Genomic DNA, 20798 nt, shown 5'->3' on the forward strand with positions numbered 1-20798 from the left:
AAATCCTCTCTGTTTTGTTTTCCATGCATGCAATCTGAATTGTGATACACAGAATGAAATATTCTAAATACAAAAGAAATGTTTCAACAATTAGAACATTTAAATAGAATTTGTGACTACAACGGTTCCATGTGAAATCCTTAGCTTTTCTAAGTTAAAATTAATGAAACTCTATGTGAACTTACAATTTAACAGATGAGATGGCACTAGTGGTAAAGAATCTGCCTGCCACTGCAGGAGACAGGCGATGCGGGTTCCGTCCCTAGGGTGGGAAGATCCCCTCTATAAGGAAATGACAACCCACTCCAGTATTCTTGTCAGAGGACCCTGGCAGGCTACTGTTCATGGGGACACAAAGAGTCAGAAACGACTGATGGACCAAACAACAACAACCATGCGGAAAAGTATAAAACTAGAGAAACACAAAGGAAAGTTTGTGTGTGATTTTCGATGTTATCATGGTTCACATAAGAAAACAATATACCTCCTGGAGTTCGCAAGTTATCACTGGAAGTCCCAATGCTGGAATGTTTCTACATTTAGTTAAAATATAATAATGAAAATGATTCAGTGTCTTATATGTGTTCAGTTCAGTTCAGTCGCTCACTGGTGTCCGACTACAGTTCAGTCGCTCAGTCGTGTCTGACACTATACGACCCCATGAACTGCTGCACACCAGGCCTCGCTGTCCATCACCAAATCCCGCGGAGTTCACTAAAATCACCTCCATCAAGTCAGTGATGCCATCCAGCCATCTCATCCTCTGTCATCCCCTTCTCCTCCTGCCCCAAATCCATCCTGCATCAGAGTCTTTTCCAATGAGTCAACACTTCACGTGAGGTGGCCAAAGTACTGGAGTTTCAGCGTTAGCATCATTCCCTCCAAAGAACTCCCAGGGCTGATCTCCTTCAGAATGGACTGGTTGGATCTCCCTGCAGTCCAGGGGACTCTCGGGAGTCTTCTCCAACACCACAGTTCAAAAGCATCAATTCTTTGGCGCTCAGCTTCCTTCACAATCCTACTCTCACATCCATAATGACCAATGGAAAAACCATAGCCTTGACTAGACGGACCTTTGTTGACAAAGTAATGTCTCTGCTTTGGAATATGCTATCTAGGCTGGTCATAACTTTTCTTCCAAGGAGTAAGCGTCTTTTAATTTCATGGTTGCAATCACCATCTGCAGTGATTTTGGAGCCCAAGAAAATTAAGTCTGACACTGTTTCCACTGTTTCCCCATCTGTTTGCCATGAAGTGATGGGACCAGATGCCATGATCTTCATTTTCTGAATGTTGAGCTCAAAGCCAACTTTTTCACTCTCCTCTTTTACTTTCATCAAGAGGGTTGTTAGCTCCTCCTCACTTTCTGTCATAAGGGTGGTGTCATCTGCATATCTGAGGTTACTGATATTTCTCCTGGCAATCTTGATTCCAGCTTGTGCTTTTTCCAGCCCAGCGTTTCTCATATGTGTAATAAAATTCAAAAAATTTATAATCCTCCTTGGAAACCATGTTAGATCTGAAATACTATCAAGACCATGAGAAAAGTACCTTACCTTATTTTTTAAATTGTACATATTTGTAGCTCATCAAAAACAAATATATGAGTCAAGTATGTTTCATCAAGAAAAATAATAAAACAATAGAAAATATGTAATTCACTTTATTAACGTGAAAAAATGGATAGGTTTAATGTATGAAATTCATACTTTGGAAAAAATGATATGGTCATAAAATGTCCATGGCTAAGGATATAAAAATAGAGGGAAAATGGCTAATGCATGTAATAATGAAAATCCATTTTTTCCCATTATTGAAAAAGAAGATGAATATGTGCGTCTAGGAACATACATTTCACATTACTAGAATCACTAGTGTGAATGCGAATTGTTTTTTCTTTACTTCTGTATTTGCTACTTTATGTTTAAATTGGCAGGACAGCTCACTGTTCTTTGATTTCTAATTTCCTGCCTTCTTCCCAGCTGGAGTTCAGAGGAAACCAATATAGCCAATCTCGAAACTCAATATGCCAGGAAATTTGGAAAACTCAGCAGTGGCCACAGGACTGGAAAAGCTCAGTTTTCATTCCAGTCCCTAAGAAAGGCAATACCAAAGAATGCTCAAACTACTGCACAATTGCATTCATCTTACACACTAGCAAAGGAATGCTCAAAATTCTCGAAGCCAGGCGTCAACAATACATGAACTGTGAACTTCCAGATGTTCGAGCTGGTTTTAGAAAAGACAGAGGAACCATAGAATAAATTACCAACATCCGCTGGATCATCGAAAAAGCAAGAGAGTTCCAGAAAAACATCTATTTCTGCTTTATTGACTATGCCAAAGCCTTTGACTATGTGGATCACAATAAACTGTGGAAACTTCTGAAAGAGATGGGAATCCCAGACCACCTGACTGCCTCTTGAGAAATCTGTATGCAGGTCAGGAAGCAACAGTTAGAACTGGACATGGGAACAACAGACAGGTTCCAAATAGGAAAAGGAGTACGTGAAGGCTGTATATTATCACCCTGCTTATTTAACTTATAATAGAGTACATCATGAGAAACACTGGGCCAGATGAAGCACAAGCTGGAATCAAGATTGCTGGGAGAAAGATCAATAACCTCAGATATGCAGATAACACCACCCTTAAGGCAGAAAGTGAAGAACAAAAGAGTCTCTTGAGAACATGAAAAGGAAAGAGTCGGCTTAAACCTCAACTTTCAGAAAACTAAGATCATGGCATCCAGTCTCATCACTTCATGGCACATAGTGGAGAAACAGTGGAAACTGTGGCAGACTTTCTTTTCTGGGGCTCCAAAACCACTGCAGATGGTGACTGCAGACATGGAATAAAAAGCTTACTCCTTGGAAGAAAAGTTATGACCAACCTAGACAGCATATTAAAAAGTAGAGACATACTTTGGCAACAATGGTCCATCTAGTCAAAGCTATGGTTTTTCCAGTAGTCATGTATGAATGTGAGAGTTGGACTATAAAGAAAGCTGAGCGCTGAAGAACTGATGTGCTTGAACTGTGGTGTTGGAGAAGATTCTTGAGAGTCCCTTGGACTGCAAGGAGATGAAACCAGTCCATCCTAAAGGAAATCAGTTGAATGTTCATTGGAAGGACTGACATTGAAGCGGAAACGCGAATACTTTGGCCACTTGATTCGAAGAGTTGACTAAGTTGAAAAGACCTTGATGCTGGGAAAGATTTATGGAGGGAGGAGAAGGGGACGACAGAAGATGAGATGGTTGGATGGCATCACCGACTCAATGGACATGAGTTTGCGTAAACTCCGGGAGTTGGTGATGGACAGGGAAGCCTGGCATGCTGCAGTCCATGGGATCGCAAAGAGCAGGATACGACTGAGCTGAGCCACTGAACTGAACTGAACTGAAGCCAGTATTTGACTACAGCCCATAGATGGAAGTGTAACTCCAGTTCCTGTTTGTTCATGAATGCATCACTCACTAGTGAACCAAGACTACAAGGCTGAGGACCTAGAACACAGAGATGGAGGTTGCCTCAGCTCTTCATTCTCTCAGTACTGTAGCTTGCTCCTTGCTCTAGTCCAATGCTGGATAACGGATCCCTGAACAAAGGCCATCAAAGACTTCCAGGGACCGATGAAGAGCCTGGTGTGATGAAGTAACACCTGCCACTTAAACTCTCCTCTCAGATCTCACCTGGTTCACCTGCTTTCTTGGTTAAAGCTTTCGGGGTAGTTTTATGAGAGAGTCTATGTGACACTGAATGTAGATTTCCCCATGGTTTCCTTAGTTGTACATGTACCTGGATGCAGTCTCTATAGACGTGTTGAAGAACAGGTCAGGAGACCTGATGTCTAATGATGGCAAGAGCATCATCATCATTCAAAAAGATTTTGACTCGCAGGATGAGAACTGCCTTCACAGCAAGTTTACAAACTAGATAGGAAGATGAAACTCCTTGCTATATTCTCATATGCTTCACCTTAAAGTGAGAATTATTTCATTCAAATTGATTAGGGCCTTACTAACCACAGGACTCCAAAAGTGCCAATCATTATATTTGGAATACATGGCACTCATTTTGCAAACTGCATCCACTTTCCATCATTCTAACAGCATTCAAACTTAATGTGTTTTCATTTTCTTAAGTAAACAATGTGTTTTCCTTTAACTTTTAGACATTCCCCTGAGTTTACACTTGACCATAGCTTCACATGCATCTCTACTCCTATCAAGTCTCTTGTGAGCATTTGCTGTGTTGATGAAAAGCAACAGTGCTAGTAAGAACTACAAGTGAGTAGTCACATGAGTGGAAGGTACTTTAAAGAGTTTGTTACTATTTTGGCTGTGCCACGTGACTTAAGAGGCATTAGTTTCCTGACTGGGGATCGAACCCAGGCCCACAGCAGTGAAAACTTTGAGACCTAACCACTGACGGCCAAGGAAGTCTCAAATTACTTTAAATTTTGCAGTGTTCGTTCTTTAGTTTTTCATTCAAGGATTCAGAGAAGGTCTAAATTGCTTTAACATTACATATTTACTAAAATAAATGACTGTTGGAGAACTGAATGGAGTATGACAAGAGTCAAAAACCATGTAAAAGTCATGTTAAAAGTAAAGCATAAATCCAACACATTTGAGACACAAAATGATAAAGGTTAAAATAATTTAAAAATTAATAGAATCTGCTTAAACATTAAAGATGCTATCGATTGATTTAATACACAAACTCCATTATTACTTGGAAGAGGAAGAAAAACCTAAAATCACATAATCAGATCAGATCAGATCAGTCGCTCAGCCCTGTCCGACTCTTTGCGACCCCATGAATCCCAGCACGCCAGGCCTCCCTGTCCATCACCAACTCCCGGAGTTCACTCAGACTCATGTCCATCGAGTCAGTGATGCCATCCAGCCATCTCATCCTCTGTCTTCCTCTTCTCCTCCTGCCCCCAATCCCTCCCAGCATCAGAGTCTTTTCCAATGAGTCAACTCTTCACATGAGGTGGCCAAAGTACTGGAGTTTCAGCTTTAGCATCATTCCTTCCAAAGAAATACCAAGGCTGATCTCCTTCAGAATGGACTTGTTGGATCTCCCTGCAGTCCAAGGGACTCTCAAGAGTCTTCTCCAACACCACAGTTCAAAAGCATCAATTCTTCGGCGCTCAGCCTTCTTCACAGTCCAACTCTCATATCCATACATGACCACAGGAAAAACCATAGCCTTGACTAGACGAACCTTTGTTGGCAAAGTAATGTCTCTGCTTTTTTAATATGCTATCTAGGTTGGTCATATCTTTCCTTCCAAGGAGTAAGCGTCTTTTAATTTCATGGCTGCAGTCACCATCTGTAGTGATTTTGGAACCCAGAAAAATAAAGTCTGACACTGTTTCCACTGTTTCCCCATCTATTTCCCATGAAGTAATGGGACTGGATGCCATGATCTTCGTTTTCTGAATGTTGAGCTTTAAGCCAACTTCTTCACTCTCCACTTTCACTTTCATCAAGAGGCTTTTGAGTTCCTCTTCACTTTCTGCCATAAGGGTGGTGTCATCTGCATATCTGAGGTTATTGATATTTCTCCTGGCAATCTTGATTCCAGCTTGTGTTTCTTCCAGTCCAGCGTTTCTCATGATGTACTCTGCATATAAGTTAAATAAACAGGGTGACAATATACAGCCTTGACATACTCCTTTTCCTATTTGGAACCAGTCTGTTGTTCCATGTCCGGTTCTAACTGTTGCTTCCTGACCTGCATACAAATTTCTCAAGAGGCAGATCAGGTGGTCTGGGATTCCCATCTCTTTCAGAATTTTCCAAGTTTATTGTGATCCACACAGTCAAAGGCTTTGGCATAGTCAATAAAGCAGAAATAGATGTTTTTCTGGAACTCTCTTGCTTTTTCCATGATCCAGCGGATGTTGGCAATTTGATCTCTGGTTCCTCTGCCTTTTCTAAAAGCAGCTTCAACATCAGAAAGTTCACGGTTCACATATTGCTAAAGCCTGGCTTGGAGAATTTTGAGTATTACTTTACTAGCATGTGAGATGAATGCAATTGTGTGGTAGTTTGAGCATTCTTTGGCATTGCCTTTGTTTGGGATTGGAATGAAAACTGACCTTTTCCAGTCCTGTGGCCACTGCTGAGTTTTCCAAATTTGCTGGCATATTGAGTGCAGCACTTTCACAGCATCATCTTTTAGGATTTGGAATAGCTCAACTGGAATTCCATCACCTCCACTAGGTTTGTTCATAGTAATGCTTTCTAAGGTCACATTATTTCACATTCCAGGATGTCTGGCTCTAGGTGAGTGATCACCCCATCGTGATTATCTGGGTCGTGAAGATCTTTTTTGTACAGTTCTTCTGTGTATTCTTGCCCCCTCTTCTTAATATCTTCTGCTTCTGTTAGGTCCGTACCATTTCTGTCCTTTATTGGGCCCGTCTTTGCATGAAATGTTCCCTTGGTATCTCTAATTTTCTTGAAGAGATCCCTAGTCTTTCCCATTCTGTTGTTTTCCTCTATTTCTTTGCATTGATCGCTGAGGAAGGCTTTCTTATCACTCTTGCTATTCTTTGGAACTCTGCATTCAGATGGGAATATCTTTCCTTTTCTCCTTTGCTTTTCACTTCTCTTCTTTCACAGCTATTTGTAAGGCCTCCCCAGACAGCCTTTTTGCTTTTTTGCATTTCTTTTCTATGGGAATGGTCTTCATCCCTGTCTCCTGTACAATGTCACGAATCTCATTCCATAGTTCATCAGGCATTCTATCTATCAGATCTAGGCTCTTAAATCTATTTCTCACTTCCACTATATAATCATAAGAAATTTGATTTAGGTCATACCTGAATGGTCTAGTGGTTTTCCCTACTTTCTTCAATTTATGTCTGAATATGGCAATAATACTAAATACTTAATACCAAAACAGGGGCAACACAGAAGGGGGCCAATACACAGCCCGAAAATACAATGTAGGAAATAATTAGAGGTGGCAATGTTAACATCAATGAGATCTTTGTCATTCATATCAATATTCATACACTTGAGAATTCCAGAAACAAACACGAGAGAAATTATTCTTCGTGAGAAAGATGTTCAATATACATAGGAAACACATTGAATCTATAATTAAAATTTAAAACTGCTTGAGCTAAATTTCAAATAGTATAAAACAATGAGTGAAAAATATAACGTTACATAGCAATGTGAACAGAAACACCGGAGCACTGAAGTTTTACCTCAATGCTGTGCTTGCAAGCCTAGTTGCTTCAGTCGTGTCTGACTCTCTGTGACTCTGTGGACCATAGGCTGCCAGGCTCTTCTGTCCATGGGATTCTCCAGGCAAGAATACTGGAGTGGGTTGCCATGCCCTCCTCCAGGGGATCTTCCTGACCAGGCATCAAACTGGTGTCTCCTCTTGTCTCTTGAATTGGCAGGCAGGTTCTCTACCATTAGCTCCACCTGGGAAGCCCAGTAGAATGCTGCTGCTGCTGCTGCTGCTGCTAAGTCGCTTCAGTCGTGTCCAACTCTGTGCGACCCCATAGACCGCAGCCCACCAGGCTCCTCTGTCCCAGGGATTCTCTAGGCAAGAACACTGGAGTGGATTGCCATTTCCTTGTCCAATGCATGAAAGGGAAAAGGGAAAGTGACACGACTCTTACTGACCCCATGGACTGCAGCCTACTAGACTCCTCTGTCCATGGGATTTTCCAGGCAAGAGTACTGGAATGGGGTGCCAGTACCTTCTCCACAGTACAATGCTACTAGTCTGTAAAACACCATATATAAAGTAGTAAAGAGAAGAATGGAAACTATCATTTAGAGGAGGAAATTAGCAATTAACACTCTTGGGCCCTTAACCTACAATAGGAAATATAACTTGTTTCAAATATCTATAAACCATCCATGAAAATTATCATACATTAGACTTCACAGAAAATATCCATAATTCCTCCATGGGAAAAATATTTTTTTAAGTTGTGTGCCCAGATCACAATGCCTACAATTAATTTTAATATTATTTTAAAGCTTCATTTAAAGATGTAACATCATCCTGATAAATTATGTCAGGTCAAAATTAAACCATAGAATTAGCAATTTTGTAAGTAATGGAAATTAAATCACTACGTGTCAAATTTTCAGAAGCAAAGATACACACTGAGATGAATTCATATCCTGGAGACATGAATAGAAAATAGATTGGCCTCATTCATTAAAGTCAACAAGAATATTCATATAACATTAATAGAAATAGTATAAGAAAGTATCTGTCAAATGCGCACTTCTGAGTGACCATGATTTGACTGTCATTCTGTGGAGTAAAGCTTGCTCTTCTCAAGAGAGTGGTAGTCTAGCTTATAACTCACATAATCATCATCCAGGTGCTTCTCAGAACAATCACCAGGCATGCAGCAGACGTGCCTGTCACACAACATGTTAAAAAGACTACAACGGAGAATATTTTTAAATGTGTACTCCAAAGTTAAGATTTCATAAAATTCCTCATCTTGCTGTTTCACTAAGGATCTTCTTACGTGAAACTGTCCTTTTTTCGAACTTCAAGTATATGATACGTAAAAGCATGACAATGACTAGGCACTGAGGTGCCCCTGCTCAGATCCACACTGCAGCTCTGTAGTCTTGCCCAGCGCTGTATTTGCACCACCAGCAGAAGTTGTTACTGTGGTGGAAAAGACAGATAAGATCTTAATATCACTATAGTAATTATTTTTCCTCATGAATCCCTGTAGAGTGTTCTGGGGATCTGCAGGGGCCCACAGACCGCACTTTGAGAACTGCTGGTTTCATGAATTTCCCTGCATCTGCTTTGGTCCGAGTGGCTCTGTAGCTTTAAATTCGCAAGTAATTTCCTTGGTTCTTAAGATCAAATCTAACATCATTCAAAAGTCTATGTCTGGGCCCTTTTCCATATCTCCAGGCTCATGCCATGATAGCCCCTACATGCATGAATACAGTCTGCCGACTTCGGTCTTGTTCACGTCTCTAAAAGTACCAGAACCATTCCTGTGCAGGGACACTATATGCTATGCTTTGTTTTGTATTATTAGTTGTTTTTTTTATTCTGGTAAACTTTGCTCTTCATGAGTTACTTAACAAATTCATGCTCATTCTTCAAGTCTCATACATCGGATTACTTCCCTGGGGAGACTGCTGCTGCTGCTGCTGCTGCTGCTAAGTCATTTAAAGGTGGTCTAAATGAGCTTCCCAGGATACTCACTGCCATCAGTATCTGATACTTCTGTGTAGCCCAGGGCCCAAATGTAAATACCTAATTATCTTATAACTACTTCTTTCATGGCAATGTCCTTGCTCCAGTGTGAGCTCTGTAAGGTCAGGGCCTCTGAGTCTCATACTGAAGACTCTCCACAAGGCCAGCAAATAAAGGAACACACTGCACAACATCTTTCTATATGTAGTTTTACAGCATTAGGCCTCTGGGAAAAGATTCAAAAGGAAGAGGAAGAAACATGTCTTCAAATACATTTCATGAGTAAATAAAAGGTACGTTTGTATTAAAGAAAATTCTATATTCTTATGGAATAAATTGGAGAAGGAAATGGCAACCCACTCCAGTATTCTTGCCTCAAGAATCCTGTGGACAGAGGAGCCTGGGGGGCTGCTGTCCATAGGATCGCATAGAGTCGGACACGACTGAAGTGACTTAGCATGAATAGCACGTGTGCATGTAATAAACATAACATAAATGCAAGTACCATAAAAGTAAATAAATTAATATAAATAAATGAGTTCAGTCAGTTCAGTTCAGTCACTCAGTCGTGACCGACTCTTTGCAATCCCATGAATCGCAGCATGCCAGGCCTCCCTGTCCATCACCAACTCCCGAAGTTCACTCAGACTCACCTCCATCGAGTCAGTGATGCCATCCAGCCATCTCATCCTCTGTCGGTCCCCTTCTCCAATAAATGAGGTACATTCATAGAAAAACATGTTATTCCATAACATTCAGCCGCAGGGCATCAGATATATTTCCTCTAATTCTAAAAGCAGATGGATATTGATATTCTCAATATTAATGCCAATATCAAATGTCACTCAAACTATTTCATAGCTAAGGCAGAAATCAGAGTTTTGGAAATGACTGAAAATGAAGAGTCTGAGCTAGGACACGAGTCACTGAGAATCAGGTTCCTACTTACTCCTGAGTTTTCTTAGGAACCAGTTAACACAGACAGCGCCTCGTGATTTCCACTCTGACAGTTTCCCAGCCCCAGTCACTGTGTTCGTTCTCTTTCAGGTAGATATGAATGCCCTGGAAGTACCTCTTCACGGCCAGTGTGGGGCCCGTCCTTCCCAGGGCAGAGTCTTCCTCTTCCATCACCTGCCCCAGGCAGGCGTCAAGGTCGTCCAGGTGATGATGGAGTCCAGTGCGGAGATGCTCCAGGCGGGTGGTGTCCCAGGCAGCAGAGGAGCGCTCTGTGTGGAAGAGGTTGAAGCTCTGCTGGAGCATCTCGTGGAGCACAAAGAAGGCCTGGGCCTCTGGAGCTGGCCGCCACTCACCTGCTCCTGAGGGAATCTGAAGTCTTTCCTGTAGCCCAGACAGGAAAGAGAGAGATTGTGTTTATTTGATGCAAATGTGAAGGTCTCCTGCTTTTCCAAGTCAAGGCTCTGAGGCAGTTCATGGATTCAGAGGAAGAGATGGGGTTAGAGATGAGCATCATCAGTATCATCATTGAGGAGATAAAGAACCATTGGTGAATTCCTCAAGGAAGCATTCCAGTTGAGATGAGCGGTTGTGAGCTTTGTTTCATCTTCATTTCATCTAAGGATCTTCTGTTGTGTGCCTCTTAAATATTAAGTCCAAAATGTTCATATTCTAAGTTTACCAAGATACATGTACTACCTCATTTTGGGCTTGCCTTTCACTTCAACAGCCTGGAAATCAGTCATGAGTTTCTGCTCTTCTGTATCCTTACATTGAAGTAAAATGTATTCATTAAAAAAGTAGATGTTCTAATTCCATGGAATGCTTATTATGTCAGTAACCTGGAACTAATGATATATTAAGAGCTATTGGATCTTTCTTCCTGATGCTAAGATCAACTTTTAAGGAAACTTTGTTAGACTTCTTTGTCAAATCTTTTGCTCCCTCTGCATATTCCTCTTGAAAAAATTGATCAGACGTGAAAAATATCTGAGCTTTATGCATGGATATCACGTTATTCTCTTCAGCAGAACTTTTAATTTGTCAATTTTGGTTGTATTTACTCTCCATAACTGAGAAAATTACTAAACATTTATTATGTGCCAATCCAAATGCTGAGCTTGTTACAGAGTCCAAGTTGCTCTGCTTGCAGCAGGGCAAATCAATGAATCCAAGACGAGGTGTTGGGAGCAGGAAAGGACTTTATTCGGGAATTGGCTGACTGAGAAGAGGAAAGGCTAGTGCCTCAAAATAACCATCATGTGCGGGTCCTGGGTATCAGACTCTTTTATGAATCAGACATGGGGGGAGGTGAGGAAACAAAGTAAAGGACGTTTAATTCCTGAAAATATCTCCCAGAACAGCCAGCAAGCCTCAGGTAGGCAAATGTGTTAGTTGCACTTCCTGATAGTCATTTCATGGGTGGTGTGAAATGAAATATCTCATGTCATGTCAACAAACAAAGATGTCATATCTATCTGTGATTCTGGCCTTCCCAAATGTGAATTTCTGGGACAAAAACAATTGAAGTCACAGAAGCAGATCCAGTGTAAATTCAAAATTAACCCTTCCTTATAACCCTTGGTTATAAGCCTATAACCAAGATGATGAATCCTCCAAAGTCACTCTCATGAAAGTAAAGTGTAACCACCGCTCCTGTCCAAGTGTTCAAGTGGTGAGAATGTGCCTTTTTTATCCCAGGCCATTGGCCTTGCCATGTTCAAGCAACCCACTTTTTTATTAGTTCCTTTTATACGGTTTTCATATTGCTACGTCTTCTTTGACATTTGTATTTCAGTTTGTAAAAGCTGTGCTAATGCTCCTACAATCTTTTCTATTTCCACTTTGAGGTTTATGGCAAAAACAGGAATAGAAAATGTAAATGAATAGAACAGTTAATGTATTTCCTCAGCGATTTTTCAAGAGATCAAAACTTTCCACTCATTGAACATTCCTAGAAAGTAAAAGTAAGCAGTGAATGAAGACGTAACCCACAAAGGTAAAGTAAATGATGTAATGAAAAAACTGTAGTGACGTCTCTGTCCAAATGACAAACGTCACTTAACTACACAAACAGGGATGAAGAGCTCTACGGAGTGACAGATTGCAGACCAGCTTATGTGAAATGGTTAGCTGCAGACAGAGCCTGGGGAGGGTAGCAGGCTCTTAGGCACAGTGTTACCTAAAAGGATAGTGGACGGCTTTGCTAACTCCCAGTGTCTACTTATTTATCTTTATTTGTCTGTTTACATTTCTCACTCTTCGTGGATGTTAATGGATTCTGAGGATGTAAACCTATTAACTTACCCTGAAAAGAGACTGGGGTACAGACTGGACGGTCATTTTATTCATGTGTGAGGGGTCAGCTATTAGCTGGAAGCTACTAGATGTAGTGTTTGGACAGCACATCATGTTCACGCAAGAGATGAGATTAGATGTTATAATGTTGACCAGTGAGCTGAGCATTAAGGGAAGGGAAGCAGGTCATCTCAGGGAAATTCTATCCCGTTTCCATAGTTGGATGTGTGAATTTTCTGCCTCGTGGGAACAGTTAACAGATACTGAAATCTTATATGTCCAAGCATTGTCAGAAGTACGTTACGTCCTACAATCTTCAGAAAAATCCACAGAAACTTATATGATTATCAGTTCCATATAAGAGGAGACAACCGTAGTGCTGAAGGTCACACAGGCAGTGCAGGCTGCAACTGTGATATCAACCCAGGAGTCTTGCCCCCATGTCCACTGTCTCATGCACCGGACTGAGCTGTCTGCTCTGACAATGTGCTTCCTATTTTAGAGGAAGACTTAGTAAGGTCTTCCTTTCCAGTTCCTATTCGTCATTGTCACAAAAGTGCCATTCACTCATTCCAGGGACAGGACAGTCAGTAGATGACAGCTGAGTACACAGTTCCCTTTGCACCTGATAAGTTCCAATCCTATATTTCAAGTGGTGTTTTGTTGAGATCTACAGAGGAGCCTGGCCAATTATGGCAACTACACAACATCTCTGAGAGTCTCTGTTTCTACCTGAGATAATATTTTGAGAAATTATCCAGAAAGTTAAAAAATCCATTTAGATTTACTCTTACTATCTTTGTTTTCAGAAGATTATCATTTTCTGAAACAGTCTTCAAATACTGCTACTGCTGCTGCTACTACTGCACGCTTCAGTCGTGCCCGACTCGGTGCAACCCCAGAGACGGCAGCCCACCAGGCTCCCCCATCCCTGGGATTCTCAGGCAAGAACACTGGAGTGGGTTGCCATTTCCTTGTCCAATGCATGAAAGTGAAAAGTGAAAGTGAAGTCGCTCAGTCGTGTCCGACTCTTAGAGACCCCATGGACTGCAGCCTACCAGGCTCTTCCGTCCATGGGATTTTCCAGGCAAGAATACTGGAGTGGGGTGCCATTGCCATCAAATACTAGGTCTACTCAAACTTTGGTGTGTATAGTTCTCTTAGAACTAGTCCTGGGACAGAGCTGAAGCTCTGATACTTGGGCCGCCTGATGGGAAGAGCCCAGTCTCTGGAAAAGACCCTGATGCTGGGAAAGATTGAGGGCAGGACAAGAAGGGGACAACAGAGGATGAGATGATTCGATTGCATTGGATCGACTCAATGAACATGAATTTTAGCAAACTCTGAGAGATAGACGACAGGTTGGACATGCCTTAGTGACCAACAACAATGGGACAGAGACCCCTCTGTGCACTTTCTCTCGGACAGACACCTTCCTGGATTCCCCACAGGTGCCATTAATGCCTTTAGCGAGCTTACAATCTATCAGGGCAGTCAAATGTTACATAATTAGATGCATTACTTAATTACAACTGTGCATAATGTAGCTAAAGGAGAATGCTTAAGGTTAATGAGGAATCAAGTGGAGGCTGAAGAGTAGAGTGCTCAAGTACCACTTATGCAGTTAATCCTGACTGTTAGCAAGTTAAGTACTCTCTCTGAGTTTTCAGTTTCCTTATTTGCAAACATGTCAATAATTAGAGTAATTATCTCATAAGGAAGGTGTGAAGACGACTGTCAAATTTATTAAAAACACTTTACTGAGAGGCTGCATGTAAAAATTTCTGTCATTTGTATAATTACAAATTATCTGTACCTTATAGAATTGGTAAAGACATGCCATTACAAGGATTGAATGTAATTGCAACCTCAGTATCTCTGAGTGTATGGTAGATTATCACTTCCCAGGGAAATATTTAAGGAGATGAGATTATCTGTATTATCTCACAAAGACTGAAGCAAAGTATCCTGTGAAATATAGTGGTAGAGGCGAAAGAGAAATAAACCCAGGCAAACATGAATGTTTTAGGACAACCAGCACCTTAAAAAGTGCCTTGTGAATTATAGTTGCAAAATAACTCATTTTAAACAAATGATATCAGTGATATTGGTCCCTATAATGTCTCCAGGGAGCTTAAGGCCTACTCAGGTGATATCGTAAAGGTACAATCACAACTGGAATTTTTTAAAGAAGGGAGAAAAGGGTAAATGAGGAAAACATGAGAAAAATCAATAGCTTCTCTCATAAGCTCTTTCCGTACTGAGCATTTCTTGGTGACCTGGAAAAGCCACGTTTTGTATGAATATTTCTTCCTTCTCTGACATTGACCAGACTCTTCTCCCAGGAACAACAAAGGAGGTGTAAAAAGCATAACATATTGCTGTGTAGCTATCAACCACAGTGGCACGAATGATTTGATGTCCCCCACCTAGGCACTCATGGAAAAATTATCGCTTGTATTGATTTCATTACAAAGAGTAGAAAAAGAAAGGAAAGGGCAAACTGTGGAAAAACCCAGAAAATGAAAATTTCTCTACTCACTCTTTAAGAGCCACCCATCACCCCAAGCCCTCAGACCTTGCCTAGACCTCCCCTGCAGGCAGTCCTGCGAGCCCCCAGCGTCCCAATGGCCCTCCTTGTCTCTGTGCTGCTGGCCCTGGTGATGCTCTGCTGCAGCCCCACGTGCTCCCTGGGCTGTGAGCTGCCTGCGAGCCACGGCAATCTGGAAAGCTTCACACGTTGGAGTCAGATGGACAGAGTGCCCATTGTGTCCTGTCTGAGGGACAGGACTGACTTCAGATTTCCTCAGACCCTGGTGCACGGGACCAGGCTTGAGGAGACAGAAGCCACAGCTGTTGTGCACGAGTTGCTCCAGCAGACCTTCCAGCTCTTCGGCACCACGGGCTCTTCTGCAGGTCGGGACAGAGCCTCCTGGACAGATTCCTCGTGGGACTTGATCAGCAGCTGGAGGACCTGGACACGTGTCTGAAGGAGGGAAGGACACCGGAATAGTCACCTCTAGGGAGTGAAGACTCCAGATTGGCTGTGAAGAGTTACTTCCAGCGAATCTGTGTATCTCAAAGAGAAAGAATACAGCCGCTGTGCCTGGGAGGTTGTCAGCGTGGAAATCAGAAGGTGCTTGGTCTTTGCCAATGAGCTCACTGGAAAACTCAGGAAATAAAGAAGGTGTTGAATGTGAAAACGGTTCATCTGGTCAACTAAATGGCTATTTTCTAAGACTCAAAGTGCAACCTTTAACTATTTTGTGTCAGATGACATATAAGTAATAGCTAATATATGGGATTATTTAAATGTATGTTAAATGTTTTGTTACCATAACTGTTTAAAACAGATTTAAGAACTCATTTTTCATATCTTAAAGAGTTGTAATATTTATTTATTTAAATTATTGGAAATATTTACTCTGTTCATAGCATTTAAATCTTTATCATTCATAAGATATTTGCTTTGTACTATATTTTTTATGACTACTCTTGTTTTTCACTTGAGAAAATAAAAGTTATTTGAAAAAACAAATTGACTTGCACATATCTTTGAATAAAATCTAACCCAAAGCCTGATCCTACAAGATAAACCTATACTGAAGTCACTGAATAAAAAGGGAATGGGGTTACCCACCCTGGGTCATAGAAAGAACAATGGACAATGTGAGGAGGGATTGAATGTGATTCTTGAGACATTGATCAGAGGTGGGAGGGAGATGAGTGGAGGAGAGCCCAGGTCATGGACACAGTTTCCTGCTTGGGGCCTGTAAGAATCGGAGCGCCTTCAAGGATTAGTGGAGAACCACATACATCATGCGGAGAAGGCACTGGCGACCCACTCCAGGACTCTTGCCTGGAGAATCCCAGTAATGGGGGAGCCTGGTAGGTGCAGTCCTTGGGGTCGCTAAGAGTCGGACACCACTGAGCAACTTCACTTTCACTTTTCATTTTTATGCATTGGAGAAGGAAATGGCAACCCACTCTACTACTCTTGCCTGGAGAATCCCAGCTACGCAGGAGCCTGGTGGGCTGCGGTCTCTGGGGTCGCACGGAGTCCAACACGACTGAAGCGACTTAGCAGCAGCAGCACATACATCATAGGAGGTCAATCTGCATATGTGGAATCTAGGATCCTGGAGTAGGATGTGGAAGGGAGAGTAAGTTTTCTACACTTGGCCACTCCTGAGAAAAGAGTCTTCCTAAATTGTTCAAATGGAGGCAAGAAGAACAAGGCAGCCTGGGGATTGCAGAGACAGCTAAGAGATGTGAGAACCAGTAGCTGTCATGATAAATGTGACTCTAAAGAAGTAAAGAGGGTTTCTTAAGCTTATTTATATATATTAAACACACACATGTCATCGCTAAACTTTTAAATAACTCATACAAAGGAATGCCTACCCTTGACTTCTTGGAGGATGCATCGTAATCCTATACTGTTAACAATTTAGTGGGTATCCTTCCAGACATTTTCATATGTAGTTAATAAATCTATACATATGGACATACTAATGTATATCACATAAATATCCATTTTTCATATACTTCAGTTTCTCATTTATTTATATTTCCTTGCAAATAGATCTTTGAGATTTTTCATTTATACATCAAAATAGATTGCCTAGTTATAAATTGCTGCATTATGTCTTAAATGCAAAACTAAGATAATCATAAAGGCTTATCTTGAAAGTGTGGTAAGATTAATTGCCTTAATTTATAGCACATGCTCACAATGGTACCAGACACTTCCCAAGTGCTCCTTACGTATTAACTCTTTGGGTTTGAATCTTGTTAGAAGATTATTTCCTGATGTTCTGGGTCTGTGCTCAGGAAGATGAGGCAGTTCCCAGAGAGCTGTTCAGAGACAGATTCCTGCAGCTCACCCACCACTCAGTGAGAGGGGAAATAGCCATTCACTGGGATGACGAGGCCAAGCCTGTTGCAACAATACCCAGAGTTCTAGACGGAAACATTCCTACCTGGCACACAGGCCAACTGTCTACAAGGACTCACCCCCACCCTCACTGGATTCTTTGTTTTCCCTGGACTTTAGGAGCTCAGAGTTTCAGCCAGGAAGCCACAGGCGTCTGGCAGGCAGTCAGGAGGATCCTCTGCTCTGTGCACTCAACTCAGCCAGGAGGCCAGGCCAGAAGGGATTCCCAGGCTGGATCTTGAAATCCCATTTTGACAGCTTGAATTTACTTTCCTTTTCACTTGCTGCATCAACTTTGTTGCTATTTTTGTCTTCTGTGGTTCATTACACAATCTCTGATGATGTAACAAAACTCAAGTCACTTGTACGATTTGAGTATGCAGATGGCTTTGCTTTGGGCTGTTTCACTTTAAGGAAGATTCAGAAACTGCCTCAGAGACAGGAAACTAACCCAGAACCCACACAGTGGGACTTGCTCACATGTCAGCAGAGAGGGGCCTCTGAGGCTTGTTCAACAGCTGCAGCCAATGTGTTGTCCTTTTAACTGTTTTCTCAACCTTGGGTTAGCCTGACTCACTGCACCCCTGATAGTGATTCTGAGGATTAAATTCCAGCTCAGAGAACGGCCTGGGATCTGAAGTAAACGAAGGCTTGATGCAGACGAGCATGTTCTGAAAGGGCAGGTCTGAGTGTCCAGCAGCAGCGGGTCCTGGCAGCAAACAGTGACAACAAGGCCTGGGCTGCTCCTGCCTGTTCCTGGGCCATCGACCCTCTGATGGGCGCATTCTGAGAGTGACAGGGGAGCACAGTGTGGGATCCTCTGGTTGGGTATGTTCTGGAGGAGTTAGGAGAGCTAGCCAGAGAGGCCTTCAGCCGAGTACCTGGTTCCAGCTGCATCCTGAAGTGAGCTAGAAAAAAAGTGCACAATGAGTCTATCCAAGGCCTGTGACAAGATGTCCAGGGTGTGAGAAAAGGGAAGAAAGAAGACTGCAACCAGGGGCACTTAGATCTCTCTGCATATTGTCCCTCTCCACACCAGGTGGGAGGCCTGAGCAGGGGCATTGGGCCTACCACCAGTTGTTGGCTGTGAGCACAGGGCAACCCCAGCCTGGGCAGAGTCAGCCTCAGGTGCTGAGAGAGGGCGAGAGCAAGGCCACAGCTGGAAGGTGGGAAGACACGCTCTTCCCTCAAGCTGGAGACAGACTCTCCATTGTGGTCCTGAAGCTTCACAGGAGCTCTCTAGGTTGCCAAACAAAATGTCTCCAGTTAGGTTGGCCCATTTTTAAAATTTGTATACACTTATACAAATGGTTTTCTTTTGAGTTGAGTTTCTCTTACTCACTACTATGTTTGTGCATTTATTGTGCTTCTTACATCTTGTTATTAACAACCCTATTATAAGCCTAGACAACAACTTATTTGTTTATGCCATTTTAAGGGATTTTACATCATTTCGTGTTTGGTACTGTTATCAATAGTGCTGGTATAGGTATTCTTTACTTATATCCTGATGCATATGCACTTGATTTTTTTCCCAGGCTGATTGCTGCAGTTACTAGATCATAGGCTATGCATATTTCAACTATGCTACAGAATGTTTTTAATTTACAATTTAGACACCAAGTAGCAGTTGCTCTATATGAACATCACCCTTGACATTTTCAATCCTTTAAAATTTTTATTTGCAGGCAATATACATTCATTTAAACATTTGAAAATCCAACCAAATACTTTTAGATATAGCATTTGTAAACTTAGCCAGATTAAAAACCAAAATTATTTTGTTATGTGTTTGTGTATGAAAAGGCAAGGAAAACCCAGTCCATTAAAAAGTAGAAAATAATGAAAAAACTGTTTCATTCATTCTTGCAACAACACTAAATAATAAATATGTTGAAAAAAAAAAACACCCCAGAAAGAATGTGAAAAATATATAATCCAGCCATTAGTTAAAGTTTGTTGAGAGACATTTTAAAAATAGTCCAATAAGTTGGCAGCATTTGCTTCTTTTGTTTATGAAGTGGTTAAGAAACATTTCTAAATAAATATTTGCTCATTAAATGACAGTGTGAATCTCAGTAGGAGGTGGCCTTGGCAGTCTCCTATTGTAGACTCTGTATTCCCTTCTCACTGATGCTGACCACCTCATCACATGCTTACATGTCTTTTGCTCTCTCAGAAAAGAATTAGTTGGACAAGTTGCTTAATGTTTATTGATCATCAAGATTGAAAAAATAAGACAATCTGAATGGAACAGAGAAACCTTCTATTTTTCATTAGTTTCTGGCCATCTAGTTTGAATCAAATTTCAATTATAGACTTTTACTTAGAGGCCAAAAGTGAAGGTAATTGGGCCTGTCAATGCTACATTAAAAGGATTAAAGTCTGGGATTCCCTGGTGGGCCAGTGGTTAAGAATCCACCTGCCAATGCAGGGGACATGGGTTCCACCCCCGGCCAGGGAGGATTACATGTGCTGTGAGGCAACTAAGCCTGTGCACCCCAACTACTGAGCCCGTGCCCTAGAGTCTGTGCTCTGCAGCAAGAGAAAGCTCCACAGTGAGAAGCCTGAGCACCTCAACTAGAGATCAGCCCATGCTTGCTCCAACTAGAGAAAGCCCACCTGCTGCAACAAAGAGCCAGTCCAGTCATAAATTAATTAATTAAAAATTACCTAGTCTACACTTTATTAAGAACTCCTCAATGCCTCTTCCCCACCCCCCACCCCCCTCCCCCACACAGTCTGGTTGGAGCAACTTTTTATTTATTTTCTTATTTTTGGTTCTGAGACTTGTGGGATCTTAGCTCTCTGACCAGGAATTGAACTCCGGCCTGCTGCCCTGAAAGCATAGAGTCCCAACCACTAGATCTCTGGGGAATTCCCAGATCTCCTTCATTTTTTACCTAATGTTCTTTTTCTGTTCTGGGATGTCATTTAGGATGCCCCATTACCTTTAATTGCCACGTCTTCTTAGGCACCTCTGGCTATGACAGTTTCTCAGTAGGAGACATTTTATGTTATTGTCAATGGTATCATTTTTAAATGTCATTTTCCAACTTTAAGCTCATATAAAACGAAGTGGTTGATTTTTAATATTGATCTTGTTTTCCTACTGCTCCCTCCATCTTGAGCTGTGTTGGTCACCATGGAGCGGACAACCCCATGTGGCCAACTGAGTGCTTGCCTAGTCCAGCCTGAGCTGTACTGTGACTAACAGCATGCACTGTATTTTGAAGGCACTATGAAAAAGAAGAATGTAACTATCTCATGCTAGTTTTGTATTGTTTTATGTTGAAATGATAACATTTAGATATATTGTTAAAGAAAATATACTGTTCAAATTAACTTTTTTCTTTTTACTCTTTTGATGTGGCCTCCAGAAA

The 20798-nt window shown here is 41.6% G+C and overlaps 2 pseudogenes; one reads left to right on the forward strand and one right to left on the reverse strand.

Moving 5' to 3' along the window:
- Nucleotides 1-10199: 10199 nt before the first annotated feature.
- On the reverse strand, nucleotides 10200-12593 carry LOC133253366 (interferon tau-2-like; annotated as a pseudogene).
- A 2346-nt stretch (nucleotides 12594-14939) lies between these two features.
- Nucleotides 14940-15727, forward strand: LOC133253392 (interferon alpha-2-like; annotated as a pseudogene).
- Nucleotides 15728-20798: the final 5071 nt, after the last annotated feature.

Source organism: Bos javanicus, chromosome 8 (assembly GCF_032452875.1).
Source record: "Bos javanicus breed banteng chromosome 8, ARS-OSU_banteng_1.0, whole genome shotgun sequence".
In the NCBI taxonomy this organism is placed as follows: Eukaryota; Metazoa; Chordata; class Mammalia; order Artiodactyla; family Bovidae; genus Bos; species Bos javanicus.